The sequence below is a fragment of the Crocuta crocuta genome, unplaced genomic scaffold (genome assembly GCF_008692635.1).
Source record: "Crocuta crocuta isolate KB4526 unplaced genomic scaffold, BGI_CrCroc_1.0 scaffold59, whole genome shotgun sequence".
Taxonomy (NCBI): domain Eukaryota; kingdom Metazoa; phylum Chordata; class Mammalia; order Carnivora; family Hyaenidae; genus Crocuta; species Crocuta crocuta.
The window spans coordinates 2839896-2857103 of NW_027551578.1; the positions used below are offsets into that span (position 1 = coordinate 2839896).

Genomic DNA, 17208 nt, shown 5'->3' on the forward strand with positions numbered 1-17208 from the left:
TGAGCGTCCCTGTGAAAGGAGGTCCTGGAGCACACAACGCTTTTCCGGGAGGATTTATTTGGCAGGAGCCTTGGCAAACGGGGTAGAAGTACTTCTCAGCTTTTGTTTTGCTATTAGCATGTGATGTCTTTTCTTCTTCTGTCTTTTCTCCCCCCTCCTCTACCCTGGATTTGCTAATGGCCTTGTGATTATTTAGAGCAATCCCTCCCTTGGCACCAGTCTTGAGAATTTTCTCTGCTTGACAGTTATGTTCCTTTTGTTCCTTGGCTCAGTCTTGTGGCTTGCACAATCAGAGACAAAAGCAGGGTGACTCAGAAAACTGAATAAAGACCCTGAAGTGGCTCTTCTATGTGTGAGGCTTTCTGAGAGCTTTTTTCCCCAGGAAGAACAGTGTAGAAGAAGCCAGTGCTGCCCAAGCTGAAGTATCTGCCTGTTGGACGAGTAACTGTGTTCTTTTCTTGTGCTCTTTTCCTGTTCCTGTTGTTAAGAGCAACTGAGGTCACCTTGAGGTTTGTTCCCTGAGGGATGATCTCAGAAGCTGCTGGTTCAGTCCGAATTGATAAAGTGAAAACTTACTTCTTTAAAAAAAAAATGTAAAGAATTTACAGTGATTCTGTTTCAAATATGAAGAATGAAACCATGGAAAATAAATTCGGATTTAAAATATATTAGATGCTAGAACTTGGTTTTTCATTGGTAGAATGAGGAGAATAATATCTAGTTCATAGGATGATTAAGTGGTACAGATTAAATGAGGGAACTTATAAAATTTTGAGGTGTGTGTGTATGTGTGTGTGTGCGCGCACGTGTGCGCTCTTGCATTTCTTCTAGGAAGTAAAAGTTGCTGGAGGCCAGAGGTCATATGTAGTATATCATGGTCCCTAAACAAATATTGTTTACTAGAAAACTGAAAGACCTATGTACTAATCAATAGCTGTATTTACAAAGCATGCTTATTTAAAAAGAAATAAGAGAAGAATGGGGATGTTAGGTAGCCACGTTTGAAAATATGGCTCTTTGAAAATACTCCACAGACTGAATTAAATGAAGATGTCTACTTAAGACCAAATAAAATAAATAAATGTTAAGAAAATATTTGTAAAAAAGCCCAAAGAAATAGAAAAGTAGTTAGCAGAAAAATAAATTTTGTTTTAATGGCTTAGTCATTTGTAGAAAGAGGTTTTGATACAGCGTTTTGAATCACAGATAGGATGTTCCTTGTGATGGTGTCTTAGCGATGGACAGGCCTAATGTGGCTGAGTGACTGAGGGCTTCGTGTCTTCCCCTCCCCCCACTTTTGTAGGTCAAGCCTTCTTTTGTGCCAAATATGTGGAGACAATGCATTTGAGTCTTAGAATAGAATGAGGGTACTGAGAGATGATAACACTTTTTCCAAAGTCGTGATGATGTGCTCTACAAAGTCATGACTTGAATGATCATTGGATATTTTATTTTTTATTTATTTATTTATCTTTTAATTTAAAAAAATTTTTTTTAAATTTATTTCTTAGAGAGAGAGAGAGACAGCTTGAGCAGGGGAGGGTCAGAGAGAGAGGGAGACACAGAATCCGAAGCAGGCTCCATGCTCTGAGCTAGCTGTCAGCACAGAGCCCGACGCGGGGCTCAAACCCACGAACCCATGACCTGAGCCGAAGTCGGACGCTTAACCGACTGAGCCACCCAGGTGACCCGATCATTGGATATTTTAAATGAATTTTTGCTGTAGACTTTTTAAGTGTATAAACAGTAAAAGCTCTGAAATTTCTGATGTTGTGACTCCAGAATTTTTGGCACAAAACGGGGAATCTATTGTATCTCAGGATGAAGACGCAAACACATTTGGAAAGATTTAGTCCATCGATATTTTCATTTGGACACTTGAGCTTTTGAAAGCCATTTATATCTCTTCAAAAGAAAAAAGAGCCATGTGGTATATTTTGAGTCTCATCCTTGTGACTTTACTAAGTATTTTCAAAATGAAGAATAAAACATAAACAAATGGAATGAGAGAGTGTTACCATCATTGCTGATTTCTAAATTGCAAATGGCTTGTTACTGTTGTGAACGTGTTCTTTATGTTTTAAACTTGTACTTTGCTGGATCAGCTACCCTTGTCCTGTGCTTTAGGCTGAAGCTAATTTTTAACCAAAGTGAAGTGAACTGGCATCGGGTCAACCCAATTAATAATCTTGGGTTAATGAGAGTAATTGGAGACAGATACATAAATAAATAATAAATTCCGTAGCAGATTGAAGCTTTCATCCATCGAAATGCAATAAAACGAGGCCAAAGTCCACGTTCTGTCTTTTGTTGGCTTTTGAGAGATAAAAATTTAGAGGGAGCTCTAAATGTAGAGCTTTAAATATGGAGCAAATACAAAGGACTAGTATGCAGTTGTGGGTATATACCATGAGCTGACTTTTTTATCCTTAGATGAAATATTTTACGATAAGACTATTTAAGAAATGGGCACTATGTAGGATTCTTAAAGCAGATTTTGATTTCTAGCTCTGGCTGCAGAACAGCTGCACCCAGGAAAAAAGCAATTTGGGAACGGATGAGCAACTCCATGATGGTCAGGGCCCCGGGCTCTTCTGTTCATCTGTACCCTGGGATGTTCGGTCTAAGATGGCTGACATAGTCATGCACATGTCCAAGTCCAGCCAGGGGTTCTGTTTCTATAGCAGATGGAGAGTTTTGTGGGGGTTTTTTTTGTTTTTTTGGTTTTTTTTTTTTTTTTTTTTTTTTTTGTTTTTTTTTTTTTTTTTTTTTTTTTTTTGCTTCCTTTTGTTTTTAGAGAGACAGAATGCAAGCAGGGGAGGGGCAGAGGGAGAGGGAGAGAGAACATCTCAAGCAGGCTCCATGCCCAGAGCAGAGCCCAACGTGGGACTGGATTTCATGACCTGAACCAAAATCAAGAGTTGGATGCTTAACTGACTAAGCCACCCAGGCACCTGAGATTTGCAGTTTTAGGGAACAATTAGTAGTGTGTCTAGTATAGAGAACTCTTCCTGATGGAAAGTGCTTTGCTGATCAATATGATTATATCTATGTCTCTGCCTAGACTGAGATCAAAGAAAAGCACTGTCGTTAGTTTCATTTGTATTGTCTCAGTATCCAGCCAGCATGGTGTCTTTGAAAATAGTAAATGTGCCATAAATTTCTGTTCATTTACGGGGGCCAGATGTTAAAATGAAACGTTCCTTTATTTCTATATTATTCCTTCACTCCTTTTCTTTGAATTATAGACCCAGACCTTGGATCTTCTTCTTTTTTTTTTTAATTCTTAAAATTCATTCTAATTTAGTGAGAACAGAGGTAAGTTTGTCTTTCATGGAAGATGGCTTGCTTCGTCTGAGTGGGATTTTCAGATGGGGGAGTTGGGAAGACAGAACAGAATGATGAAAAAGTACTGAAATGTGCCAGAGTCCTCAAGGGCAAAGAGAGACAGAAGTCATCACTGATTCCATTGACTTTGTCACAGTGACACAGAGTCTCTGTGAAGAGGCGGGAAGGCTGTGTGTCTTCACCTCTATCAGCTGTTCTTAAGACTTGCGGAGAACACGTTTGAATTCCCAGCAACTTTAAGTACAGTGAAATAGAATGGAAGGCTATATCTATCTTTCAGCCCCTGAATACTTATGGAGATTAGCTGTAAACCTTTAATTATTGTGCATTTTAATGTTTTCTTTTTTTAAGGAGGGTGGGATAAAAAAATCAGTAACTTTTTTAGTTGGCTACACCTGCTTTTCAGAAAAAAGACAATGCTGAGATTTATCTAACTTTTTCCATCCCTTGCGTAAAAGTTGGTAATCTGTATTGTACTTTATTAATATTGTTGATTTCACACTATAACTCAGATATAAAGGAAGCAGACGTCAAGGGGAGAGATTTAATCACAGAATAATCAGGGCTAGAATTTTAAATAGGACATCATTAGCATGTTAATGAATTTCCCCACTTTACGCCAGCTGCCTGAATGGAAAAGATGTAGCTCAACAGTCTGGCAGGATCTGTGGCCCACCAAGCTGTCAGGAATTCGCGTAGAGGGTCCGTAAAGTACGTAAAGGGGGGGTTCTCTGTGTGAGTCTCAAATGGCAGGATTTCATTTTTACTGGCAGTGATGGCTGGGCTGGGTTCCGCTGTAACTCATTTGCCTTTCAGTGCGTAAGAACAAGTGGAGGGCAAAGGAGCCGTTTTTAAGTGTAATGAAGTTGGAGTGGAGTCAGTTTTTTATTTACAGTTTGGGGCGACTACAAAAAGTCCTCCTTACCCGCAGTTTCACTCTCCAGGGTTTCAGTTACCCACAACCCACCCCTGTCAGGAAGAAGATGATCCTCTTTCTGACGAATCCTCAGAAGAACAGCAGTAGCCTAAGCCTCCATCAGCACACCTACCTCACTCACCGCACTTCATCTTACATAGACGGTTCAGCACTTCACATCATTACAAGTAGGGTGAGCTCAGGACAACAGGGTGCGGTGAAAGAAGGAGTGAGGCCACGTTCACAAAATTTTTATTACAGGGTATTGTTATAACTGATCTATTTTATTAAGAGTTGCCGTTCTTCATTTCTTACCTGCCGAATTTGGTTTTAATGTTTATGTATTTATTTTGAGAGAGAGCATGCATGCAAGTCAGGGAGGGGCAAAGAGAGGAGTGAGAGAATCCCAAGCTGAAAGCAAGCAGCCTGACCCGGGGCTCGATCCCACGAACCATAAGATCATGACCTGAGCTGAAGTTGGACGCTTAACCGACTGAGCCCCCCAGGCGCCCCTGTTTGTTTAGATTTTAAAACATAGAGAATATGGGATCTCCTGCGGGGCTCAGTTGGTTCGGCTGCCGACTTTGGCTCAGGTCATGATCTCATGGTCTGTGGGTTCGAGCCCCGCGGCGGGCTCTGTGCTGACAGCTCAGAGCTTGGAGCCTGCTTTGAATTCTGTGATTTCCTTTCTCTCTGCCCCTCCCTGACTCAAGCTCTGTCTCAAAAATAAAATAAACATTAAAAAAATAAAAAAAATAAAACGTAGAAATATGAGCTTAGGGGGAAAGGCTTCTTTTAAAAAATTTCGGCATCTTTTTTCCTCCGTTTGTTTTCCATGGGCTGGCTTTTACATCTTTAATTATTTGATTAATCTTATTAATAAAATGATTATTTTATCAGGATCGCTATTAAATACATATTTGTATTTTAAATTTTTCTCTGTGTTTTTTCCCTTTCTCTACTTCTATCATTGCATCTCTGTTGATATGGGTATTTCTCTGCAACCACGTTTGCCTGGGAATTTCCACGGTTGAAATTTGCAATGAACTTCTTTCCTCTGTTATCAAAAAATTGTGATAACCCTTTTGGGAGGCTTTTCTACAACGGTGTAAAAAGCCTATGTTGGGATCAAGGAGGCCTCAGTTTAATCTCGCTTCTGCTGTTGGCTAATCATCTGAGTAGCACCTGGCATAGAGGCATCACAACATGAGGTTTGATGAATGACTGATTTTTTAGCTGATCTCTGCCTCTCAGTTCCTTCACGTATGACAGCGTTTTCATCTTTCCATGAGTCATTTCAGTAATGATTCATTTGACCCTTATGTATGCCAGGCTCTGTGTTAGGCCGTTGTGGTCCAGAGTGAATCCGACTGTCCCTGAGGCCACTAAATCCCCATTTACTCTAGTCCCTTCTGATCTAGTATTCCCATGATTGCATCTGTACTTTGTTCATTTTTTTCCCTTGCTCTCTACTACTTCTGATCTCCTTCTATTTCTGCATAAGTTTTTAGAAGTCCTTACTTGTTACTTTCTTTTCCACCTGTGTCCTTGTTTGCTATCCACACTCCCTTCCCAATACTCCAGTCGCATATCCCCTAGGTGGGAAGGCAGTGATGCTTTGAATCGTATTTCACACCCAATTGCAAGAGGCAGTTTTTTGATTTGCTAATTTGTTTGGAGCGGGAACAGATTCTCTGTAACAGGGTGGGTGCGCGTGACGCTGAAGGGTCTGGCGGATCGTTCTTGGCAACTGGGTGTTTCCTAGTCTTTCTCGATTTCATGACTCTGGGCTTTGATGGATGACCTTGGCGTGTGTGCACATGCACACACCCACACATACCCACACTGTCGAAGGGTGACTAAGAGGAGCCTTGTGCTTCTACACTCCCTCCTGGACTAAGCTCAGAATGGTGAATAGATGGAACCCCGTGATTCCTAGAGGAGAGGTGGCAGTTTGGGCGTGGTGTGGTTGAGGGCTGATCTGTTGCACAAGACCTGTCGTGTACTGCAGAGTGCTTCCTGCTTCCTGTCCGGACCGTTGTCTTCTGTGCAAACTCTTCTTCCCCCGCCCTCATTTTTAAATGCCCACGGGTGGGAGTGGGGCCACCCTCGGTGAGCTGAACAACTTCAACATTAGGTTCTGATTTGAAAATAGGTCATTATTATTATGATATTAGAACTTAATTAGAATTAGGACTCTGTTCTAAGGATTCATAAAGGGATTTGTATTACCTTGTATAGAGGTCCTTACAGGTTTAAAAAAGATTTTTTTAAACATTTATTCATTTTTGAGAGAGAGAGAGAGAGAGAGACAAGCATGAGCAGGGGAGGGGCAGAGAGGGAGGGAGACACAGAATCCAAAGTAGGCTCCAGGCTCTGAGCTGTCAGCACAGGACCTGATGTGGGGCTCGAGCTCACAAACCGTAAGATCATGACCTGAGCTGAAGTAGAACACTTAACTGACTGAGCCACCCAGGCGCCCCAACAGGTTTAAAAATAAGTTCTCTTAAGAATTCTTCTTCCTTTGCCCTTTGTTGTCTATCTTCAGCGTGTATTTATTGGACCCTTTGCTGTGTGCAGAGATTAACTATAGCTATTACGGATTTACTATGTTCTTTCAAAGGAAGGAGTGGTCCCCTGTATGTTGTCAGTTTCCTTTCAGGAATAAATGTGGATTACGTTTTGTTTTGTTCTTAAGCCCTTACTCTGTGCCAGGCACTGAGCCAAGTCTCGACACGTATTTATCTGCCGAATTCTCTGGACAGTGTGTGGCCGGCCTCTGTATATAGTCTCCATTTTATAGATGAAGATGCTGAGGCTTAGGGTGGGTCATAGCCTTGTCCAGAAGCGCAGGGACAGGAAGGGTAGGGGCCAGGATTTGAATTCTTTCTGTCTGCAGTTTTATGTTTTGTTTTGTTTTTATTTGGTTTCTGCTCTTCATGAACTTGATTTCTAACATGAGCTTCTCTATGCATCCCTTAACCTCACTGCTCTACCTAAATGCTACACTCACAGTCATGACTATGAAATCCATGTCTCCTAAAAGTCATCTCTTGATACTGTTGAGTGCCCCGAAAAGAGGTGGTTTTTTTTCACTTCTGAAATTTCTAAGTATCTTCTCTGTATTTCATTCCTTAAACGACGATATCTTATCTGCAACTTCCCCGATACCAGATGGATCATTTCACTTGATAGGAGGTGCTATAGCTTATCATCGTTATGAAAACAAGATATTTGGTATTAAAACCAAAATCCTTTGTTGTCGAAGGGTGACTAAGAGGAACCTAGCATCCCACAACTGATTGGGGAAAAAGTTGAACTGTAGCCATTTAATTGGACGCATATTTGTTAACTTCAAACCACTGTTTGATATTTTTTCAAAGAACTGTTGATAGTTCTGCTTCCTGTTCTAAACTCCTTAGATGTCAGTGTTTTCCTTTGTATTCTTAGAAGTATGGGCATTAACAAGTAGATCGACACGCTATCCAGAGTTTCTGGTAGAAGACCAGCTTGCCTATGAATTGACTAATAGGTCATCCTATTGACTGCATGGAATTCAACTTGCAGAATGAGATGATCCTCTTTCTAAGCTTCTTCGAGTGATTTTTTAAACTTTAAATAAAACATTTAAAATATTCTATAGCTCAGGGCTTTGAGGAATTACGACTGATGGTTTTCACCGAGTCCCATTTTGTGAGGTGTCGCAGAATTCGGTTTTACTGGTGCTGTGGCATCTTTTGTGCAATCACAGTTTTTTTCAGTGATTAATTGTGTATGAAATATCTTATTTTCCTCTTGGACATTGCCGTGAGTGAGGGCCTTCTGCCGTTTCACTCGGGTACTTCTTTTTCTATGAAGCTGCTGTAGGTTTAGTGACCCGAGAGAGACAATACTTGAGAGGCCATTATTTGTTGTCAATTTGATTTTTCAGGTTTTCTTAGCTCTTGTAAAGGAGAAATGATACGTCGATAAATGTTTTCCTTCCCTGGGCCCACCACACTTTTGTATTTGGGGGTAGACATCCTGTCTCATCTGCTCTCCCTCCAGATTTTTATACAGTTGGGGAGGGTTGGCTCACCATAGGGGTGGGACAATCATAAGCTAATGTACTGCAATTTAATATTTATAGCATGACAGAAGCCATCAAGAGTCGCTTAAAGATCTACTGACTTGACATCATCAAAAATTTATAAACCAAATATGCCTGTATTTTACAAGCTCACAGAGTTATAATGTGAGTGTATTTTTGTCTTGACGTTCTACTTTTCAAAGTCTTGGTAACTCATTAGCAACTGATTGGACACTTTGCTTTTAGATTTAATTATAACTGAATTTTATGATTCTCTTTTTATTTACCAAAATGATGTTAAGCTTTTGGTTATTTTAGCCTACTTAGAATGCCTCTCTTTTTTGTATGTGTTCCTATGGCTGCCTTATACTTCACGGATCCCCAAATATTATATTACCTTTCCCTAAGAAAGAGCCTAATGCAAATATACTATGATTTCGGGGTGTACTTAGTGAAAGGAAGACCTGGCCTTGCTCAGACAAGGCGACTGTAGTCTTGAGTATCTTTTTAACTCTATGTATGACCCAGCACTTGACTTTGGTCCATATGTCCCAGTTGCATTAACAAGCCAGAACACTAGAATTTGGCAAATGTCTGTTTGCCTTTCATCCAACCCCATTTCCCCCCAACCCAGAGACTAAGAAACAGTAGGGGCTGAATGAATACCAAATTCCAGGTCTGCCCCGAGAAGGTCACCAAACACTGAAATTCCCTAGTGGTCTGGAATTTCCTAGGAACGCATCAGCCTCTGGAGGCAAAGTCATTTCCTCCTGTGCATTATACAAGAATCCTCTGATGTTGAAGCTTATGAGATTCCTGGGGTTACTCTAGTGGCTTAAATTTTTTAAAAAATGTATGCCACAAAATAGCCTAAGAATAAAGCACATTTTCAGAGCTGAACAAAAAATGTCCATCATGCATACAAGTTCTGTAACAGAGCTCCTGGTGTCATTTTTTGTGTAACTCCCCCCATCCCCCAGCTCCGCCCCTTTGCACCCTACACCCTCACCCCTGTGACCCAGTGCCTGGGGGCACTTGCACACTTTTTGCACTGTATGTTGTCTTCTTGCCCTTGACCTTACATGGCAATAATGAATGCACTGTATCACCCAAGCCTCACACCTGTATGTTGTGATAAATTTGTCATTCCCATTCTGCAGATGTGGACACTGAGGCTCGGTGAGCCAAGGGAGTTGTAGATGGGAAGCAAAGAGCCGGAATGGGACTCAGACCCTCTGGCCGCAGAGCCATCCTCCTCATCACACACTTAGGTTTCCGTGTTGTCCCATAGCATTCCAGTTCATTATTTGTGATCTTTATAGCATTCCAAGACCCAGTGTACCATGATTCACTTAACCATCCCTTCCCTTATTTTGATGTGTTTTATGATCATTTTTATGAATTCTTTTCTAAAGATAAAGTGTCAGATCAGGATTGCTGGACCAAAGAGCATAATCATCTCCAGTTTGTGTGTTACATGCTGCAAACCGACTTTCAGGAGAATTACACTAGTGTGATTGAATTTACCAATCCATCCTTTCCCGTACTAGGTGTGATTTCTTAAAGGTTACCAGTATAACGATAATGAGATAGCATTTAGTCCATGCCTTCTTTTTGCATTTATTTGACCAGCTGCAAGCCTGGACTCACTTCTTTTTGTGCCTTTGTAATTTTTCTTTACTATTTATTGTCCATGTGTTTGCCCATTTTGGGGGATGGAGAGGGGAAGGGAGCTTGATTTCCTCATCTTTATATAATATGGTTATTGTAACTTTTTCCCTTTGTTGTGTGTGCATGTGTGTGAAATTAACTCCTTATCATAATTAGTAACAGACCAAGAAAAGAAATTTTTGTGAACAATTATAACAGGCTGAGATGACAGTTTAGAATAAATTCTGAAACTTCTTAAGGCATCAGGGTGCAAATAACGTAACAAACAGCAGCAGAGACAGGTCTTCGCCAGGAAAGGTGTGCTGTCTCCACTCTGTGCATTAATATTCATCGGGCCCGGCCTTTCAAACGCATGCAGCATCTTGGGAACTCCCGCACTGGAGACCATAATGAACCGGCCTCACTTTCTACAGCAAATCTAGGGAAGGCATCCCTTTTTTTTTTTTTTTAACGTTTTATTTATTTCTAGGAGAGAGAGAGAGAGACAGCGTGAGCAGGGGAGGGTCAGAGAGAGAGGGAGTCACAGACTGAAACAGGCTCCAGGCTCTGAGCTGGCAGTCAGCACAGAGCCCGACGCGGGGCTCGAACCCACAATCCGCGAGATCATGACCTAAGCGAAAGTCGGACGCTTAACCGACTAAGCCACCCAGGCGCCCCAAGGCATCCCTTTTTTATGTTCACATCCATGAAAATGCACCAGCCGAGAGAGGTGTGTGGCTCCCTACCACTGCCTTGCCTCTGTGTGATGCAGCTCATGTTTAATGCCTCGCTGTCTTTGGCTTTTTTTTTTTTTTTTTTTAATTTCTCGTTTTCTCAAGTAGATCCATTAGAAAAATAGCTCCTGCCTGGTCGGAATTGTTTTCTTCCAAAGCATTCTGTTATTTCGAACTTGAGGGTGTCTCTTTATGGCATGTGTGTGGTCCTTGAAGCTTCATTTTGAGGGAGAGATCTAAAGGACATGGTAGGAAAAGAACACCCCCTGTCCTGAACGAATGCCAGAAGGGGTGACCTTTTAAATTGTCACCAGCTTTTTGGAGAGAGCTGTTGGGTTTGCCATGGCTCCCTCCCCTTCTCCCCACAGACGATGAGCAGTGTTGGGTGTTAAGTGAAGGATCCCTTTTGCTGGCTGATGCGTCATCATCATAAATACTGTGATGTGGGCTCCAGGAAGGCACCGTCTTGCTTGGTGCAGCTGTTGGACATCAGACTCTCCCCCCCGACCCGGACCGCGCCTCCCCACGGCTTTCCGCTGCTGTTCATTGGCTTCCGCATGCTTTTCTGGGTTTCTTTCGTCCACCTCCAGAATGCTCTTATCTACCACGCGCCCACTCCCTACATTCCTTCTAAGCTACACCCTGCTGGCTCCCTCTGACCCTCCGAACTTCCCACGATCTCTGCGTGCACCGAAGGAAGTATACAAAGCCTCCCCACCATCTCCCCAGGAGTGGATCCCCATGAGATCCGCATCTGGACACCCTCTCTCCACCGAATGCATGGACTCTTCCGGACGTCCCTTCTGTGTCCTCCTTGGGCCCATGTTTAGAGTCAGAGCCCTCTCGTTCTCACCCTGCTTGCGTCTTGGCCTAAGACTGTGAAAATGATCATTATCCCTCCCTTATAGTTCCATGATCATTCATTTGGTTTTGCCACATTGAGTGGAATATTTAATATCATCTATGCAGGAGCCTGGAGACTATAAATAAATGCTGTCTTTGGTCTTGAAAGGGTTTTATACAATGTAAAATTTAGAGCACATTTTTCTCAGGAGCCCTGACATTAATATTCATCATGAGCCCCAAAGTAGAAGCTATTCTGTTTTTGCATAATGAAGTTTACCATATGTTTCAAAGTTACTTGCAATTGTGCTTCTCATAATGACAATTAGAAAGGTCATCTTGTCTTGCCAGGTTCTGGTAGATGTATAAAGCAGCTCGTGGCTGTCCGTGTGAGGTGTATGAGGACACTGGCGTGTGCAAATACAAGCGGAAGACATGATTCTTCTTAACCCAAAGTGTAGCTGTTCGCATCCAAGCACCAAACATGGCACATGCCAGTCTTTGGCCTTAACATCATATATGGACGTAGAAATTGAAACTTCCAAAGCAAATTCTCTCTGTTCTTGACTAAATTATATGAGGCTTCCCCTTCCCCCCACCCACTAAGCACGATGTGATGGGGCTTCTAAACCACTGGATAGAGAAATTTGACATTAAGATCCTGGTTTGTTTCTGGTCTTTTTTTCTGCCTTATTGAAAAAATTATTTATCTGCATTAAAGCATGGGAGCAGTATTGTGTTTAATTCTCCACAGCTGAACTGAGATGATGGACTAGGGAGAAGGTGAGGAGGTGGCTGTGAATCAGGGTAATTGGTTTCTTACGGAGCTTGTAGAGGGTTAGACTAAATCTATGTTAGCATTGAAGCAGGTGATTCGGGGAGGAGAGGGTTTCGGGGGCTGAGGCCATAGAAGGATGCTTCTTAATCTGGTTTGGGAATAGCAAATTAGGTTGCCGTGGTTGGAATATTAATATATTTCTATCTTATAAATTCCCCTTGTTTACTTCCTTCTTTCCCTTCTTCCTTTCTTCCCTCCCTTCCTCCTGGCTTTCCCTCCTGTTTCTCTTTTCTTTTCCTTTCCTTCCTTCCTCTTCCCCTCCCCTCCCCCCTTCCCCTCCTCTCTGCCTTTTCTCTCCCCTCCCCCATCCCCTTCCTTTCCTTTCCTCCTTCTTTTTCTCCAAGTTTCTTTGAACTTCCGTATTCAAGTCCTCAGGATTTACAAACATTTATCAATAGAGAGGAAAGACAGATAAGAACATCTTGGATACATTAGTACATGCACATGGTCTCCATTGTTTTCAAATTCCTTACTTGGGAGAATACTGGAGAAGATTCCGTGGCCCATGAAACATCTGATTGTTGCCATTTGATACTATTAAATGCCTCAGTTTAAGAAATTAACTTATTTAGTCTCTATATATTCAAGAATGCAGATAGTGCGGGGAGCTGCCTCTTCCAGGCCTCTGGGGTTGAGCTGCACTCTGGTATCTGCACACCATCTTTCTGGAATGTTTTCTGTGGTCAGAGTTGCCAGAGGCACAGAATTAGTCCACATCCCCCAGTGTGCTTTCCAGGCTAATGAATTGATTTTAATTATTCTTACTGTTAAAAATGATCGGTTTTAAAAATGTGTTATTCATTTTTTTTTTTCATTTTTTTGAGAGAGGGAGAGAGAGACAGAGAGAGAGCAAGCGTGTGTGCGCACAGAGAGAGAGGGAGGCACAGAATCTGAAGCAGGTTCCAGGCTCTGAGCTGTCAGATCAGAGCCGGATGCGGGACTCAAATGCAGGAACTGTGAGATCATGACCTGGGCCGATGTTGGCCACTTAACTCACTGAGCCACCTAAGCATGCCTAGAAATGATCATTCTTTTTTTTTTTTTTNAGCTATTGTGGAGAGTGCTGCTATGAACATTGGGGTACATGTGCTCCTATGAATAAAAATGATCATTCTTAATTGAGGGTGCTAGAAAGAGACGAATAAGCAGTTTTAATTGTCCTGTTCCACATAAATGAAGGAAAAAATAATCACAATGCTTCTGAAAATAAGGAAGACAGTGGTGGCATGAAAATGAAAAGGGCTTCTTTCTCCTTCCATTCTTTTTTTCCTGTTTGGCCTGAAGCTGTTCACCCAGGGTGAGTGTCCTCTTTGTCATCTTGTATTAGATCCCAAATGCTGTTCGATGCTGATAGGGGTGGATGTCTGAGTCTATCTCAGGGCCCGTAAGTTCGCGTAATGGCCTTTTTTTGATTGTACATTTTGACTCCTATATAATGCCCTTATGTGGATGGATTTTGCAGGATTATCACCTCCTGGTTTTTTATTTATTTTTGAGAGAGAGAGAGAGTGTGTGAGAATGAGCAGGGGAGAGGCAGAGAGAGAGGGAGATACAGAATCTGAAGCAGGCTCCAGGCTCTGAGCTGTCAACAGAGCTCGACATGGGGCTTGAACTCAGGAACCACGAGATCCTGACCTGAGCTGAAGTCGGACACTTCACCGACTGAGCCCCCCTGGCGCCCCAGTCAGCTCATGGCTAATGGTCCTGTGCAGCACTGGCTGTTGCTGGACCTGCTTGGTCTTTCTCGCTCCGAAGCCTCGGCTGGCACAGTCGACACTGCGAGGGGTTTGAGCACCTTCTGGGTACCGGGCACAGGGAAAGAAGGCTGGAAAGGTCGGGATCCTGCCTTGAGGAGCAAGCAGTCATTGGCTGGGGAGGCAGGCGTACACAGCAAGCAGGACACTGTATGGGGAGCGGGTGAAAGAAAGAAACAAAGCTGAAGAGAGCCGAGAGGAGGGCAGCTATGTGTGCCCTGAAAAGGCACGGGGCAGCCTCACTGAGAAGGCAAAGAGTGGGCTGGGGCTTGTAGGTGGACAGGGTGGAGGTGCCCAGGGCCTCTAGGCTGGAAGACAGCCCGGCTTAGGGGTCAGGGGAGCATGGCACGTTTGGGGCGTGATGGGCCCAGGCATCTGACCCCAGCCCTGCCGCATAGCTGCTGTGTGACTTTGGGTAAGTCTCCCGATCTCTCTGAGCACCCATTTCCTCCTCTGTAACAGAAATGTGACCACCTTTCTGTGATCACCAGAGCTGTAAGAAGATGAACTAACACATGTGACAGACTTACCTTGGCCTCCGTGGCATGTAATAAGGATTCAGTTCATCTCACTTAACATTATTCTTGATCTGGCCAAACATTATTACTGATCTGGTCTGGTAATAGGTCCAATAATAAGGATCCCAGAGTGGGAAGGACAGAGGCTGGGGTTGAAGAAGTGGGGAAGAGTCAGACTGTAAGATGTCTTTTGGGGCGCCTGGGTGGCTTGTCGGTTAAGTGTCCGACTTTGGCTCAGGTCATGATCTCATGGTTCGTGGGTTCGAGCCCCGTGTCAGGCTCTGTGCTGACAGAGCCTAGAGCCTGCTTCACATTCTGTGTCTGTGTCTCCCTCTCTCTCTGACCCTCCCCTGCTCATGCTGTCTCTTTCTCTCTCTCTCTCAGAAATTGAAAAAAAAAAAAAAAGATGTCTTTTTGTCCTCCTGGAGTCATCAAGGTTTTCTGAAGGTAGTGGTTAGTTATTGAAGAAATTTGGTTCCTGTGACCTTAACTGCCCCCCAAAATTCTTATCTTATGAAATAGATGGCTATATACAATCTTCTACAAATGTTTCTCTCTTAACAGTGTAACTGACATTACTAGCCTATTACAGCTAGATTAAAAAAAAATACTGATAATGTGGGGCGCCTGGGTGGCTCCGTTGGTTGAGCATCTGACTTGATTTCAGCTTGGGCCATGACCCAAGTGACAAGGGAGCAGAAGGCAGGCTGAGGGCAAAATGGGAGCCAGCACACCCTTCCCCACAGAAGGGATATGTGTGATATGCCTCAGGCACTCCTGGCTGCCTGAGGACAAAGGAAAGGAAAGAAAGCCGATGGCTAACGGATAGAGATCATGTCATCGGTTTGTCAATATCTTAGTAAATGAAAAGAAAAGGGTCATCTTATCAATAGCCTGATCTCCAGAAACCTATAGACTCTGTTTCCTGAAACCCCAGTATCACCCCTCGATAGTGATACTGGGGACAAAGGCGAGAAGGAAAGGGCAGGTAAAATTCAATTTCCTTATAACCTGCAGCCCATTGACAGATACTGGAGGCTGGCAGAGTACAAGTTTCTCCAGAAACTCCCTGCCTTCCTAATGTTAATGCCTTACTAGAAGGAAGACAACCTTAGCTTGACAACAGCAAGGCCTCAGGTATCTTAGGAGGCCTCTTTAGCATATCCGAGTCCTTCTGGAGACCTCCCTTTTGACTTTATGTCCCCAACTCCATAGTATAAAACCAGCCATTCTTAACAACCCCAGTGCAGCTCTTTCTGCCCACAGGTCCTATCCCCGTGCTTTAATAAAGTCACCTTTTTGCACCCAAGACGTCTTTCAGAATTCTTTCTTGGGGGCTTCTGGGTGGCTCACTCGGTTACATGTCTGACTTTGGCTCAGGTCATGATCTCGCGATTCGAGAGTTCAAGTCCCGCATCAGGCTCTGTGCTGACAGCTCAGAGCCTGGAGCCTGTTTCAGATTGTGTCTCCCTCTCTCTCTGCCCCTCCCCAGTTCATGCTCTGTCTCTCTCTGTCTCAAAAATAAACAAAAAAGATTAAAAAAAAAAGAATTCTTTCTTGGCCATCAGCTCCAGGCCCCATCAGCACCCCAAAACCTCATCACAAAAGTCATGGGATGGAGCCCCACATTGGGCTCCACTCTGGGTGTGGAGCTCACTTGGGATTCTCTCTCCCTCTCTCTCTGCCCCTCTCCTCTGCTCACGTTCTCTCTCTTTCTCAAAAAAAGAGAAAAATAACTGCTAATGTCTAGTGTTGATGTGAAGGAGACAACTAGGTTTCTCATAGCTTGCTGGTGGGATGTAAATGTAGAGTCATGCTGGAGAACAGTGTGGCAGTGTCTTATAAGCTTAAACATTGCACTTGCCATGGTGACCAAGAAATTCCATTTCTGGATATGTATTTATCCTATAGAAATAGCAACATCCACACTAAAATGTGTCATGAATGCTTATGGCAGCACGATTAATAATCACCCATAACTGGAAAAGCCCAGCGTCCCTCAGTGGGTGACTAGAATATCAAGCCGTTGTACGTCCACATGGTAGAATATGACTCAGAAATGAAAAGGATCAGTTACTTAATACTATGCACAACTTGGATGCATCTCAACTGCATTATGCTGAGTCAAAGAAGACAGACACAAAACTTTATTCTGTACGACTGAATTTATTGAATCCTGTCGAAAAGGCAGACCCCTAGGAATGAGGTTGCAGGGTTGGGGGAGAGTTTGACTGCAAAGGGCAGCTTGAAGGAATTCCTTGGGGGTATTGGGATTATTCTGTATCCTATTTATGGTGATGGTTACAAAATCCATCCATGATATTAAAATCCATAGAGCTGTATGCCAGGGGGAAAAAAGCAGGCACACCTGGGTGGCTCTGTCAGTTAAGCATCCAACTCTTGATTTCGGCTCAGGTCATGATTGTATGGTTCCTGAGACTGAGCTCCGCATCGGGCTCTGCTCTGACAGCAGAGAGCCTGCTTGGGATTCTCTCTCTCCCCACCCGCCCACCCCTCCCTCTCCCGCTCATGCTCACT

The 17208-nt window shown here is 43.2% G+C and overlaps 1 protein-coding gene across 1 annotated transcript in view; it reads left to right on the plus strand.

The window, feature by feature from the left end:
* Positions 1-17208, plus strand: part of DISC1 (DISC1 scaffold protein) — a 303581-nt gene that overhangs the window by 106320 nt on the left and 180053 nt on the right. The gene's annotated exons all lie outside the window — the stretch shown is intronic.